General features: G+C 41.6%; 1 protein-coding gene across 3 annotated transcripts in view; it reads left to right on the top strand.

The window, feature by feature from the left end:
* Positions 1-14644, top strand: part of LOC128688579 (ras-related protein M-Ras) — a 160017-nt gene that overhangs the window by 12414 nt on the left and 132959 nt on the right. For all 3 annotated transcript variants that reach the window (XR_011391713.1, XM_070082720.1, XM_053776459.2), the window contains exon 2: positions 4409-4535. The gene's annotated coding sequence lies outside the window, so the exon portion shown is untranslated. The remainder of the gene's footprint in view (positions 1-4408; positions 4536-14644) is intronic.

A 14644-nucleotide genomic window follows, 5' to 3' on the forward strand; every position in this document is an offset into this window, starting at 1 on the left:
ATATAGATCTGTTTGGACAGTTTAACCCTTAAACGGTCCAAACGTATATATATGTTCACTCACGTAGCGCCCCAAATTTTTTGAGGAAAAAAAAAATCTTTTCTTTTAAAAGGAAAAAAGAGCATGTGGTACCCAGGCATCCCCAATTATTTTAATATGGCACACAGTGAGTGCGCACACCCATTCTCTCATGTCTAGGTGACTCAGGCTTATTGTGGCAATGTTGAATGACAAAGAAAACGTATATATACGTTTGGGGCGCTACACTCGTGAACGTATATATACGTTTGGACCGTTTAAGGGTTAAGGGTTAACAAATTCTTCGAATCTTCTACCTTCCCTACAGTTCTCAAAATAGTGAGGGTCACCCCGATACATAAAGGAGGAGATCAAACAGACTTGAATAACTATAGGCCAATATCCAACTTACACCCTCTCTCTAAAATCTTTGAAAAATTATACACAAATAACCCACACATAAAAGAGAGAAGCTTACGACGACGTTTCGGTCCGACTTGGACCATTTACAAAGTCTCACTAACCAGAAGTGGAGCAGGACGGCTATATATAGGCAGGAAGAGGTGGAGGTAGTAGTAGTAGTAGTACAAGAATGGTATATAATACCGACAAGATGAAATTAAGACACATGCGCACCACCCGGGCATCTCTATATACCATTCTTGTACTACTAGTACTACTACCTCCACCTCTTCCTGCCTATATATAGCCGTCCTGCTCCACTTCTGGCTAGTGTGACTGTAAATGGTCCAAGTCGGACCGAAACGTCGTCGTAAGCTTCTCTCTTTTATGTGCGGGTTATTTGTGTATCGTTCCAGTCACGGTATTGTGCCTTTTTTTATTTGAAAAATTAATTTGTAAGCAAATCTATTCCTGCCTCATCTCCCACAACACACTCAACCCCTGTCAGTTTGGGTTCCGGCCTAATAAAAATATGAATGATGCTATTATACACATGCTAGAAGAAATATACACTGCACTCGAGAAAAAAGAAGTTTCATTGGGGATCTTCATTGATTTATGTAAAGCTTTTGATACAGTTGACCATGATTTGCTGCACATAAAATTGTCACACTATGGTAAAAGAGGGCACTCCCTCAACTACCTAAAATCATGCCTTAGCAACAGAAGCCAAAATTTGTACACAAATGGAGCAAACTCTTCCACACAGCCAGTTACAATTGGTGTCCCACAGGGAAGTGTCCTTGGCCCTCTTCTCTTTCTCATTTACATAAACGACCTAGCAAATGCATTGCAACTACTCAAACCCACACTATTGGCAGATGACACTACATATGTATTCTCTCACCCAAGCCCAGTCATGCTAGCCAATACTGTAAATACTGAATTACAGAAAATATCTACCTGGATGATGATTAACAAACTTTCTCTCAATATTGGCAAAACCTACTTCATTCAGTTTGGTAACAGAACTACAGATGTCCCTCTTAACATGATAAACGGATCACCTATCACAAAGCTCACAGAGGAAAAATTCTTAGGAATCCACCTTGAAAATACTCAAATTTCAAACACTTGTACAAGAAATTTCCAAGAAAATCTCCAAGACTGTAGGCATACTATCGAAGATACGGTACTATGTTCCACAATCAGCCCTCCTGGCTCTATATCACTCACTCATTTACCCCTATCTCACCTATGGAATTTGTACATGAGGCTCAACAACAATAAACCATCTCAGACCATTAATTACCCAATAAAAAGGCTGCAGTCAGAATGATGATAAATTCCCACTACAGGCAGCATACTCCACCAATATTCAAAAGTCTAAACTTACTCACCGTACAAAACATCCATACTTATTATTGTGCCTACTACATTAATAGAACACTTAACTCGGATATAAACCCTCCCCTCAAACGTCTCCTTACCAACCTTAACAGAACACGTGTCACTAGCACGTTAAGAGACCATACAATAAGTGTCAGGGGCCCGAGACTGTTCAACTGCCTCCCAGCACACATAAGGGGGGTGTCACTAGCACGTTAAGAGACCATACAATAAGTGTCAGGGGCCCGAGACTGTTCAACTGCCTCCCAGCACACATAAGGGGGATTACCAACAGACCCCTGGCAGTCTTCAAGCTGGCACTGGACAAGCAACTAAAGTCAGTTCCTGATCAGCCGGGCTGTGGCTCGTACGTTGGTTTGCGTGCAGCCAGCAGCAACAGCCTGGTTGATCAGGCGCTGATCCACCAGGAGGCCTGGTCACAGACCGGGCCGCGGGGGCGTTGACCCCCGAAACTCTCTCCAGGTAAACTCCAGGTCTCCAGGTAATAACACAAGGCACAGATCACTCTTTGATGTTTATCGTGTCCATCTCACACTCTGTAAAGCTGCAGTGCACATAAAAGGCCCAAAAATCTGGAATTCATTACCTGTGAATATAGGTAATCACATCTGTCAGACACTGCAACATCATGGGATCTTGGTACAAAGACTTAAACGCTTGTCCAACCTTTGGACGACGACCTACTTACACTAGTGGCAGGTCCCACTGTGATCCTGCTGCCTCCAGCTTCGACTCATTTGACTGCAGTATATAGGCCACCTCTCTGGCCCTATGCTGCACTTCCTACAAGAGTGATGGTCTGAACACATCGATTCCAGGTTGAGGGACTGATTACCTCAAACTCTTCCTCTCCTTACCCGTTTCTACTTTGTATTGGACTGATGAAGCCACTGTGTGGCGAAACGCTTCTTCAATGAAGATTCCCGTGTGTTGCATAAGTGTCTCAGTTCTTCAACTTGTCAGTTTTCAAAACCATTCATCACACCTGTGAATATAAAAGAAATGCTGTCTGTTTATCAATTCAAGACTTACTCACTCACAACTAAAGTACTGAATAACTGTAGCTCATAAATGTATAACCTGTGACCCTATCAAACTATGTGTTTTTGTAATTACATTACCTAATAGAATATTCCATTCTCTTGAATGCACAGTAACTCATCAAATGACCATATGACATGTTTCTGCACTACAAATCATTGATCTTATTCGATTTGACTGATGATAATATAAATTGTGCTACAAATTTGTACAACTATAAAGCTTCTTATTTGAAATACTCATTTGCACTTCATGCCGTAATTTATTTAATGTTTACCACTGAATATATCATTGTTTAGTTAATCTTAAGTTAATTTTAAGCCTGCCCACAATGCTCTGCATACAAGAGCCTTTTGACATATACACTCAACCACTGTATTTCATTGTACATCTATGTATCATGTCCAAATAATAATAAATAAATAAATCAAGGCCCTGTCTGAGGTTACTTCCCTTCTTTGTGTTTTACTGGCACTAGGACCAGCTTGAGTCACTGGACCCCTGTCACACAAAAAATCTGCCGAGAGAGGTCTGTGTCTGGTGTTTCTTTAATATTTGCCTAAAATGGGACAGGGCATTGTCATTGAACATGTTGCAGACACGGCTTGCTACAGCTTTGTTAGTGATATTTCTCCACAAAACTCTGCAGCTCATTCCACTTTGCACACGTCTTTAATGACTGAAGAAGGCACATTCTTCCCTCTGTCTTCCTCCTCCTCTGAAGCAATTTCTTCAGCTGCAGTCTGTTGCTGTTCCAGTTGAAGGTCTTGCAGCTCTTCAGTGGTTAGCTCTTCCCTGTGGTCATCCACCAACTCTTCCACATCCTGGCCACTCACATCCAACCCCATAGACACAATAGGTTCCACAATAGACATAGGGTTGTCAGGGTCAGCCTCAGGCTCTTCAAAATCCTTCTAGAGGACACATGGTAGCTTATTTAGCATTTGCTCTCAATAAACAAGCACAAAGAACAATGGATTATTACGAAATGTTATCCAAGCGCACAGGGTAGTGTTCACTCAATGAGAAACGAAGCCAGACTGAGTCAGAATGAAAGGGATGCTTTGTGTGGGCGCAGGCAGGTGGACGTGTTTGGTATGGTGGACCATTGTCACCCCTACAAAAACTGAATGAATGTACGAAAACTGGGACAAAATTTTGACGAAAAAAGTTGAAAACCGAATCCTATGAAAACCAGGGCATACGAAAACAGAGGTTCCACTGTATTTAGATGTGGCAGAATAAAGTCCTGTTATTATACAAATTATGAAGGAGGACTTCCCTTATCCTTATTTTCTGCTAGTGTGATATTTTTTGTATGATTTACTCTCAGAAGATAAAACAGGTGTGGATATGTAGTTAAACTTTAAGCAGTGCACTTGAGTGGATAAGTAGTATTTGTATTAAATATATTATACATGAATTTGTTGAAAAGTCCTTAACCCTCCTCCTCCTACCTCTACCTACACATTGCTTAAAAATTTGTCAAATTTAATTTTCGATTTTGCTGTTAATTGTGTAATAATATATTCTGCAGGTTTAGCTGGCCATGTTAACACCTCCATGTGCAGCCGGTGGTGCAGTGCGTCGCGGAGTTCCAGCATATGTATTACTGCGACCCCACCAGCTGCTGCTTCCACTTCCTCCATTGTTGGCTACATAAGGTAAGATTTGAACTTTATATTTCACTGATTGTGAGAGGAAGTTGTGTTGTCTATATATGTGGATATGAGTCTTTCTCTTTGTAGAGTGCTGTATCAGTCAGGCTGTGATGGATATGTGGGTCAGAGGGCCACATGCAGCAACAGCCTGGTTGACCAGGCAAGCACCAAACAAGCCTAAAGTAATAAATTAGGAGAGTTTTGTACACACACTCACTCACACTCACTCACACTCTCACTCACACACTCACACTCACACACTCACACACACACTCACACTCACACACTCACACACTCACACACACACACACTCACACACACACACACTCACACACACACACACTCACACACACACACACTCACACACACACACACTCACACACACACACACTCACACACACACACACACACACTCACACACTCTCACACTCACACACTCACACTCTCACACTCTCACACTCACACACACACACACACACACACACACACACACACACACACACACACACACACACACACACACACACACACACACACACACACTCACACACTCACACACTCACACACTCACACACACACACACACACTCACACACTCACACACACTCACACTCTCACACTCTCACACTCTCACACACACACACACACACACACACACACACACACACACACACACACACACACACACACACACACACACACACTCACACTCACACACACACTCACACACACACTCACACACACACAAACTCACACTCACACACACACACTCACACACACACACTCACACACTCACACTCACACACACTCTCTCACACTCACTCTCACACACTCTCACTCTCTCACACACTCACACACTCTCACACACTCTCACTCTCTCACACACTCTCACTCTCTCACACTCACTCTCTCACACACTCACTCTCTCACACACACTCACTCTCACACACTTTCACACACTCTCACTCTCTCACACACTCTCACTCTCTCACACACTCTCACTCTCTCACACACTCTCACTCTCTCACACACTCTCACTCTCTCACACACTCTCACTCTCTCACACACTCTCACTCTCACACACTCTCACTCTCTCACACACTCTCACTCTCTCACACTCTCACTCTCTCACACTCTCACTCTCTCACTCTCTCACTCACACTCACTCTCACACTCTCTCACTCTCACTCACACTCTCTCACACTCTCACACACACTCTCACACTCACTCTCACACTCACTCTCACACTCACACTCTCACACTCACACTCTCACACTCACACTCTCACACTCACACTCTCACACTCACACTCTCACACTCACACTCTCACACTCACACTCTCACACACTCACTCTCACACTCACTCACACACTCACACTCACTTTCTCACTCTAACACTCACTGTCACACTGTCACACTCTCTCACACTGTCTCACTCTCTTTATCACTCTCTCTCTCACTCTCTCTCACTCTCTCTCACTCTCACTCTCACTCTCACTCTCACTCTCTCTGTTTTTTTTTTGGGGGGCCTCTGGGCCCAAGGACAACAGACAGTGAAGAGATTGAAGAAAGGAAAGCTGCAATGGAGGCAACTAAATCGAATCAGGGAATACATAGGGATATGCAGTGAGAGGATGAAAGGGAGAGGTCAGTCTTTGTTTATGGGCTCCAGGAAGTTGAAGGGGAAACTTACAAAGGAAGAAGACAAGGGGAGAAAAATGCAGTTGAAAGCATCATAAAAAAATAGGAGAAGATGACATGACCCAGCTGGCAAATTTTCTGAGAATAGGGGGGTTTGCAAGAACAAGAACCCGGCCAGTCAAAGTGACTTCCAAGGCAGAATCGACTGAAGCAGGATCCAGCAGGAGAAAGCAAGACTAAGGGACATGCCGGCATACCAAAAGGTGTATCTCGACCGCGACAGAACACGAGAAAAAAGGCAGAAATTGAAAGAGATGGTGCAAAGACGAAAGGAGGAGAGAGAGGTGAAGATGGAGAGGGACAGGAGAACCCAGACTCAGGAGGAAGATCAATTACAGCCCCCTAACCAGGACAACCCCAATGCAACCAAACATTCTAACCCAAAACACACGTGCCATTTCCAATGCCCCCACCCACCTCATTACAAACTCCACCCTCACAGCAACCACCCATAGTTCCTTATCAGGTCTCCTACTTCCACAACCCAACGTACCCCCAGACCACAGTTTTAGAAAAGAAGTTGAAGGTTTGGTATACAAATGCAGACAGAATAACAAATAAGTGCGAGGAGTGGCACGAAAGAATAGAGGAGACATCCCCTGTCATAATAGCATTCAGAGAAACGAAACTCACCAGGATAACAGATGCAATCTTTCCACCCGGATATCAAATCCTCAGGAAAGTTAGAGGGAGGAGAGGGGAAGGAGTTGTTGCACTGCTCATTAAAAACAGGTGGGGATTTGAGGAAATGGAAGGAATGGATGGAATGTGCGAAAGTGACTACTTAGTAGGAACAATCCAATCTGAGGGCCATAAGGTGATAATTACAGTAATGTACAACCTGCCACAGAACTGCAGGAGGCCAAGAGAAGAATACAATGAGAGCAACAAGGCAATGGTCGACATACTAGCCGATGTGGCCAGGAGAGCTCACATGGGGGGAGCAAAGTTACTAGTTATGGGTGATTTCAATCGCAAGGAGATTGACTGGGAAACCTGGAGCGCCATGAGGGTCCCGAAACATGGAGAGCCAAGATGATAGATGTGGTACTGGAAAACCTCATGCATCAACATGTTAGAGACACTACCACAGAGAGAGAGGTGAGTATGATCCAGCAAGACTGGACCTAGTATTCACCTTTAGTAGTTCGGACATCGAGGATATCGTATATGAAAGGCCCCTAGGAGCTAGTGATCATGTGGTTCTGTGCTTTGACTACATAGTTGAGCTTCAAGTGTAGAGAGCAGCAGGAATAGGATGGGAAAAACCAAACTACAAAAGTGAGGACTACTCGGGCATGAGGAACTTCCTGCAAGACATACAGTGGGAGAAAGAACTGCCAGGAAAACCATTACAAGAAATGATGGACTGTGTGACAACAAAATGTAAGGAGGCAGAGGAGAGGTTTGTTCCCAAGGGAAACAAATAATGGGAAGAGCAGAACGAGTCCTTGGTTCACCCAGAGGTGTAGGTAGGCAAAAACTAGGTGTACTAGAGAATGGAAAAGGTACAGAAGACAAAGAATTCAGGAAAATAAAGAGATTAGCCGAAGAGCCAGAAACGAATGTGCACAGATAAGAAGGAAGGCTCGGTGACAGTATGAAAATGACATAGCATCGAAAGTCAAGTCTGACCTGAAGCTGTTGTATAGCCACATCAGGAGGAAAACAACAGTCAAGGACCAGGTAATCAGACTGAGGAAGGGTGATAGGGAGTTCGCAAGAAACGACCGAGAGGTATGCGAGGAGCCACAATACGAGATTTAAAGAAGTACAGTGGACCCCTGAGTTTCGGCAGCCTTGACTTTCGTGAAATTCGACCTTCGGCGAATTTTTTTGGCAAAATTTGGCCTCGAGTTTCGTGAAGACTCGTGTTTCGGCGACCGTCTGGTACCCGTCCACCCATCACTGCACACACCAAGCCAGTCTCCCACGCCATTCACGCTCAGTGTGCCATTGTTTACCAACACGTGACCATCACCCCGCGGGTTCATACAATACATTTCATAATAATCCATTGTTTGTGCTTGCAACTGCTAAATAAGTCATCATGGACCCAAGGAAAGCTAGTGCAAGCCCTTTGGTAAATAAAGTGAGTGACGGGGATGTGGAAGAGTTGGTGGAGGACCACAGGGAAGAGCTAACCACTGACGAACTGCAAGAGCTTCAACTGGAACAGCATCAGACCACAGCCGAGGAACTTGCTTCGGAGGAGGAGGAAGGAGGAGTGGATGAGGTGCCTTCTTCGGTGATTAAGGACCTGTGTAGAATGTGGAATGAGTTGCAAAGTTTTGTTGAAAGTATCACCCTGACCATGCTGAAACAAGCCATATCTGCAACATGTACAATGACAGTGTTGTGTCCCACTTCAGGGAAATCTTAAAGAAATGCCAGAAAAAGACCTCTCTGGACAGATATTTTGAAAAATTAATTCATAAGCAGATCTATTCCTACCTCGTCCCCCACAACATACTCAACCCCTGTCAGTTTGGGTTCAGGCCTAATAAAAACATGATGCTATTATACAGATGCTAGAACTAATATACACAGCACTCGAGGAAAAAAGAAGTCCCATTGGGAATCTTCATTGGTCTACGTAAAGCTTTTGATACAGTTGGCACACAAAATTATCACAATATGGTATAAGAGGGCACTCCCTCAACTACCTAAAGTCATACCTTAGCAACAGAAGCCAATATATGTACATGAATGAGCTAACTCTTCCACTCAACCAATTACAGTCGGTGTCCCACAGAGAAGTGTCCTTGGCCCACTTCTTTCTCATTTACATAACCGACCTACCAAATACATCTCAACTATTCAAACCCATGCTATTTGCAGATGACACTACATACGTCTATTCTCACCCAAGCCCAGTCATACTAGCCAATACTGTAAACACTGAATTACAGAAAATATCTACCTGGATGATGATAACTAGCTTACTCTCAGTATTGACAAAACCTATTTTATTCAGTTTGGGAACAGAGCTACAAATGTTCCCCTTAACATAATGATAAATGGATCACCTATCACAAAACTCAGAGGGAAAATTCTTTGGGATCCACCTTGATAATAGCCTCATATTTCAGACACATGTACAACAACTTTCCAAGAAAGTCTCCAAGACCGTAGGCATACTATCGAAGATACGGTACTATGTTCCACAATCAGCTCTCCTTGCCCTGTATCACTCGCTTATTTACCCCTATCTCCTATGGAGTCTGTGCATGGGGCTCAACACCAATAAATCATCTCAGACCATTAATTACCCAGCAAAAGGCTGCAGTCAGAATGATAAATTCCCACTCCAGGCAGCACACACTACCAATATTCAAAAGTCTAAACTTACTCACCTTACAAAACATCCATACTTATTATTGTGCCTACTACATACAAAGAACATTAATCTCGGATGTAAAACCTCCCCTCAAACTTCTTACCAACCTTAACAGAATGCACAACCATAAACCAAGACACAGATCACTCTTTGAAGTTCCCAGTGTCCATCTCACACTTTGTAAAAACTCAATGCACATAAAAGGCCCAAAAATTTGGAATTCATTACCACTGAATATCAAAGAAACACTGTATATCGATTCAAGACTTCTTAACCCTTTGACTGTTTACGTCGTATATATACGTCTTACGCGCCACTGTTTCTGACGTATTAATACGCGTAAATTCTAGTGGCTTCAAATCTAGCGGGAGAAAGCTGGTAGGCCCACATGTGAGAGAATGGTTCTGTGTGGTCAGTGTGCACCACATAAAAAAAAATCCTGGAGCACGCAGTGCGTAATGAGAAAAAAAACGACCGTTTTTTTTGGATTAAAACACCGACTTTGAGGTGTATTTTCATATAGTATTTATCGTTGTATTCTCGTTTTCATGGTCTCAAGTGATAAAATGGAAAATATATTACAGAAATAAGATGATTTTGATTACTTTCATGATGAAAACGACCTTGAAATTGAGCTCAAAGTAGCGGAAATGTTCGATTTTTACCAATGTTCAGGAGTAAGCAAATCACACCACATGTCCAATACACGTCAACTGGGAAGATTAGCATTCTTTCACTAGTGCACTTATATTATTTATATCATTTTTACAATAATGCAGTAGTCTGCATACCAGTAAATTTTGTATTTTTTTGTATGAATAAAAAATCAAAATAGAAAGCAATAGTAATATAAAAGGGGCCTAGATATGTGATTAATGAACAGAGGATATGTTATTTTAGTGCCAAGAATGTCTACATTGTTTATTCTGGACCCTATTTTGAAATTGGCATCTTTTTTAATTTGTGTGAAATTGGCCAAATTGCCAATTTCTGACCACTTTATTGGGTAGTTCAAATTGGTAAATGGGTGGTTTCTTGTACTCAACTGATAGATAAAATGGAGCTCTAAAGAAATAGCTATGAGTTTGGTCAACTGGAACAACGAAATTGGCTACAAACAGGGCTCAGTCAGCGAAATCGCCGATACATATATGTCGCCGAGACTGCTAACTTCGCAGGAGCGTAATTCCGTGAGTTTTCGACCAAATTTCATACTTTTGGTGTCATTACCATCACGAAAAGATTCTCTATCATTTCATAAAAAAATAATTTCTTTTTTCCAAAAATTTATCGACATAGAATGACAGTTTCAGAAAGGGGCCTGCGACAGTCAAAGGGTTAAAAACCACCTACCCACCCAAAACTAGTTACATGTATTAAATTTAACTTTACCTACATAGTTAACAAATCACTTTTTACTCCCTCAAAATATTACTCACTGTGTTACTCCCCTAGCCTTAGGACCCCATAATTAACCCTTAAACGGTCCAAACGTATATATATGTTCACGCGCGTAGCGCCCCAAACGTATATATACGTTTTCTTTGTCATTCAGTCAACATTGCCACGATAAGCCTGAGTCACCTAGACACGAGAGAATGGGTGTGCGCACTCACTGCGTGCCGTATTAAAATAATTGTGGATGCCTGGGTACCATATGCTCTTTTTTCCTATTAACCCCTTCAGGGTCCAAGGCCAAAATCTGAAGTGGTGCTACAGTGTCCAAGAAATTTTGAAAACAAAAAAAAATTTATTTTTTCTTACAGAATTAGAGTATATTTTTGTGAAGGTAATAAGAAAAAAAAACAAAAATTTCTGATCAGTACTTACCGAGATACAGCGGCGGGAAGTTGACCCAAAATGACCAGGTGGCGGCAACATCAGTGACTTCTGCAAAATCCCATTTTTTTATTTTATGTTTTTTATACTTTTTTCTTTTCTTTTCTATTTTTTCTTTTTCTAATAACATTTGTGGCCTGAGAGACCAGTATAATGTATATTGTATTAGTGTACACTCATTGTATTACACGCAATAACTGCACTAATTTGTTTGTCATATTGCTTACAAAAGTTGTTTACAAGTTTATTGTAAACAAAATGATGAAAATATTAGTGCAGTTATTGTGTTGAATACAATGGTACCATATAGTACCATATGGTACAATGGTGCCATAGGGTGCAATTGTACCATATGGTACAATGGCACCATATGATACAATGGTACCATATGGTACAATATGGCACAATGGCACATGATACAATGGTACCATATGATACAATGGTACCATATGATACAATGGTACCATATGATACAATGGTACCATATGATACAATGGTACCATATGATACAATGGTACCATATGGTACTGGCACCATTTGGTACAATGGTACCATATACAATGGTACCATATGGTGCAATGGTACCTTATGGTACCATATGGTGTAATGGTACTATATGGTACCATATGATGCAATGGTACCATATGGTACATTGTACCATACAGTACAATGATACCATATTGTTCATTGTACCATATGGTACTGTTGTATTCAACACAATAAACACTAATATTTTCATTATTATTTTGTTTACAACAAAAATATGCAAAAATGTTGTATATTAGTAATGTTCTATTATATATTTACAAGTGTACAGGAACCTGACGTGTTCCTTGAGGTGGAAGACAAAGCACTTTGTCTGGGAAACTGGGGAGTCAGTAGCTAGCTTGCATCGCCACTCAGTCTTGGCTGGTGTCTCATGCAACCAACACCTATTGACTATATGGTACATGGTATCATATGTTACAGGGTACCATATGGTACATTGTACTATATGGTATAGGGTACCATGCAGTACAGGATAACATATGGTGCAGGGTACCATATGGTACAGGGTTACCATATGGTACAGGGTTACCATATGGTACAGGGTTACCATATGGTACAGGGTTACCATATGGTACGGGGTTACCATATGGTACAGGGTTACCATATGGTACAGGGTTACCATATGGTACGGGGTTACCATATGGTACAGGGTTACCATATGGTACGGGGTTACCATATGGTACAGGGTTACCATATGGTACGGGGATACCATATGGTACAGGGTTACCATATGGTATGGGGTTACCATATGGTACAGGGTTACCATATGGTACGGGGTTACCATATGGTACGGGGTTACCATATGGTACGGGGTTACCATATGGTACGGGGTTACCATATGGTACGGGGTTACCATATGGTACGGGGTTACCATATGGTACGGGGTTACCATATGGTACAGGGTTACCATATGGTACGGGGTTACCATATGGTATGGGGTTACCATATGGTACGGGGTTACCATATGGTATGGGGTTACCATATGGTACGGGGTTACCATATGGTACAGGGTTACCATATGGTACGGGGTTACCATATGGTATGGGGTTACCATATGGTATGGGGTTACCATATGGTACGGGGTTACCATATGGTACAGGGTTACCATATGGTACAGGGTTACCATATGGTACAGGGTTACCATATGGTACGGGGTTACCATATGGTACAGGGTTACCATATGGTACGGGGTTACCATATGGTACAGGGTTACCATATGGTACGGGGTTACCATATGGTACGGGGTTACCATATGGTACGGGGTTACCATATGGTACAGGGTTACCATATGGTACAGGGTTACCATATGGTACGGGGTTACCATATGGTACAGGGTTACCATATGGTACAGGGTTACCATACAGTACAGGACACCATATGGTACAGATACAGGGATAACTATGGAAATAAGTCACCCTGACTTTTTTGGGTTATCCTTGGATTTTATACGTATGCTGCTATGTATGATAATCTATGTAATTGTATTTCTGTACACCTGAATAAACTTAAGTGCATGTGGCATCATAAGTAAGTTTAATTAGGTATACACAAATAAAGTTACATAGAATATCATACTTAGCAGCATATGTTTGGAGAACCTAGGATAACCCAAAAAAGTCACAGACTTGTTTCCATAAGGGTCCCTGTACCCTGTGCCATATGGTATAATGTACCATATGGTACAATGTACTATATGGTACATTGTACCATATGGTACCATTGTACCATATGGTACCATTGTACCACATGGCACAGTGGTACCATATGGTTCAAAACCATAGAATTCGTCTTCAGCTCCACTTCCATCAGTCTTAGAACTGTAAGTTGTGAAGAGGAGAATCAGAATTTGCCCCGAGAGTGAGTGGGGATTGAGAGCTTCCTTGCCGCCAGGCACTATGAACAAAGCTACTTTGTCGGCGTTCCCACAATGCCATGAGGGCGTCCAGATTTTTTCTATCGTGTGCACACTGACCACCCAGACCCATTCTCTCAGATGTAGGCCTACCAGCCTTCTCGTGCTAAATTTTACACCGCTAGAATTTTGGCGTAGATCTACAGTTTGGACCCTGAACGTAAAGCCGTAGATCTACGGGACGGACCCTGAAAGGGTTAAAAAAAAAGATTTTTTTTTTCTCAAAAAATTTGAGGCGCTACGCGAGTGAACGTATATATAAGTTTGGACCATTTAAGGGTTAAATGCTCACAGATCAATAAATTCTCATATCTAACTTAATGCAAATATTGAATAACATATTTCATAAATGCATAATCCAGTTGTATAATTAGAGAAACCTTATCAAACTATGTTTTTATAACATTACATAATTGTCTTGAATGCACTGTAACTCGTCTAATGCCCATATGAACTGTTACTGCACTACAGATCATTGATTTGATTTGATTAGATCTCGTTATTAAATTATACGACTACACTTAGTTAATTGATCATTTTCTTATATTACTAACTGTAACGTTACAAAATTGTAAAACTATAATGCTTCAAAATTGAAATGTTCAAATTCATTGTTTAAAATAACTCAGTTGTACTTGATATTGTAAATTGTCTACAGTAACTGTTTCCATTAAATCTATTATAGCTTAGATAGTCTGTATTTAATTTTAAGCCTGCCTGTAATGCTCTGCATACAAGGGGCTTTAGACATGTACACCCAACTTCTATAATA

This window comes from Cherax quadricarinatus, chromosome 1 (genome assembly GCF_038502225.1).
Source record: "Cherax quadricarinatus isolate ZL_2023a chromosome 1, ASM3850222v1, whole genome shotgun sequence".
Classification (NCBI taxonomy): Eukaryota; Metazoa; Arthropoda; class Malacostraca; order Decapoda; family Parastacidae; genus Cherax; species Cherax quadricarinatus.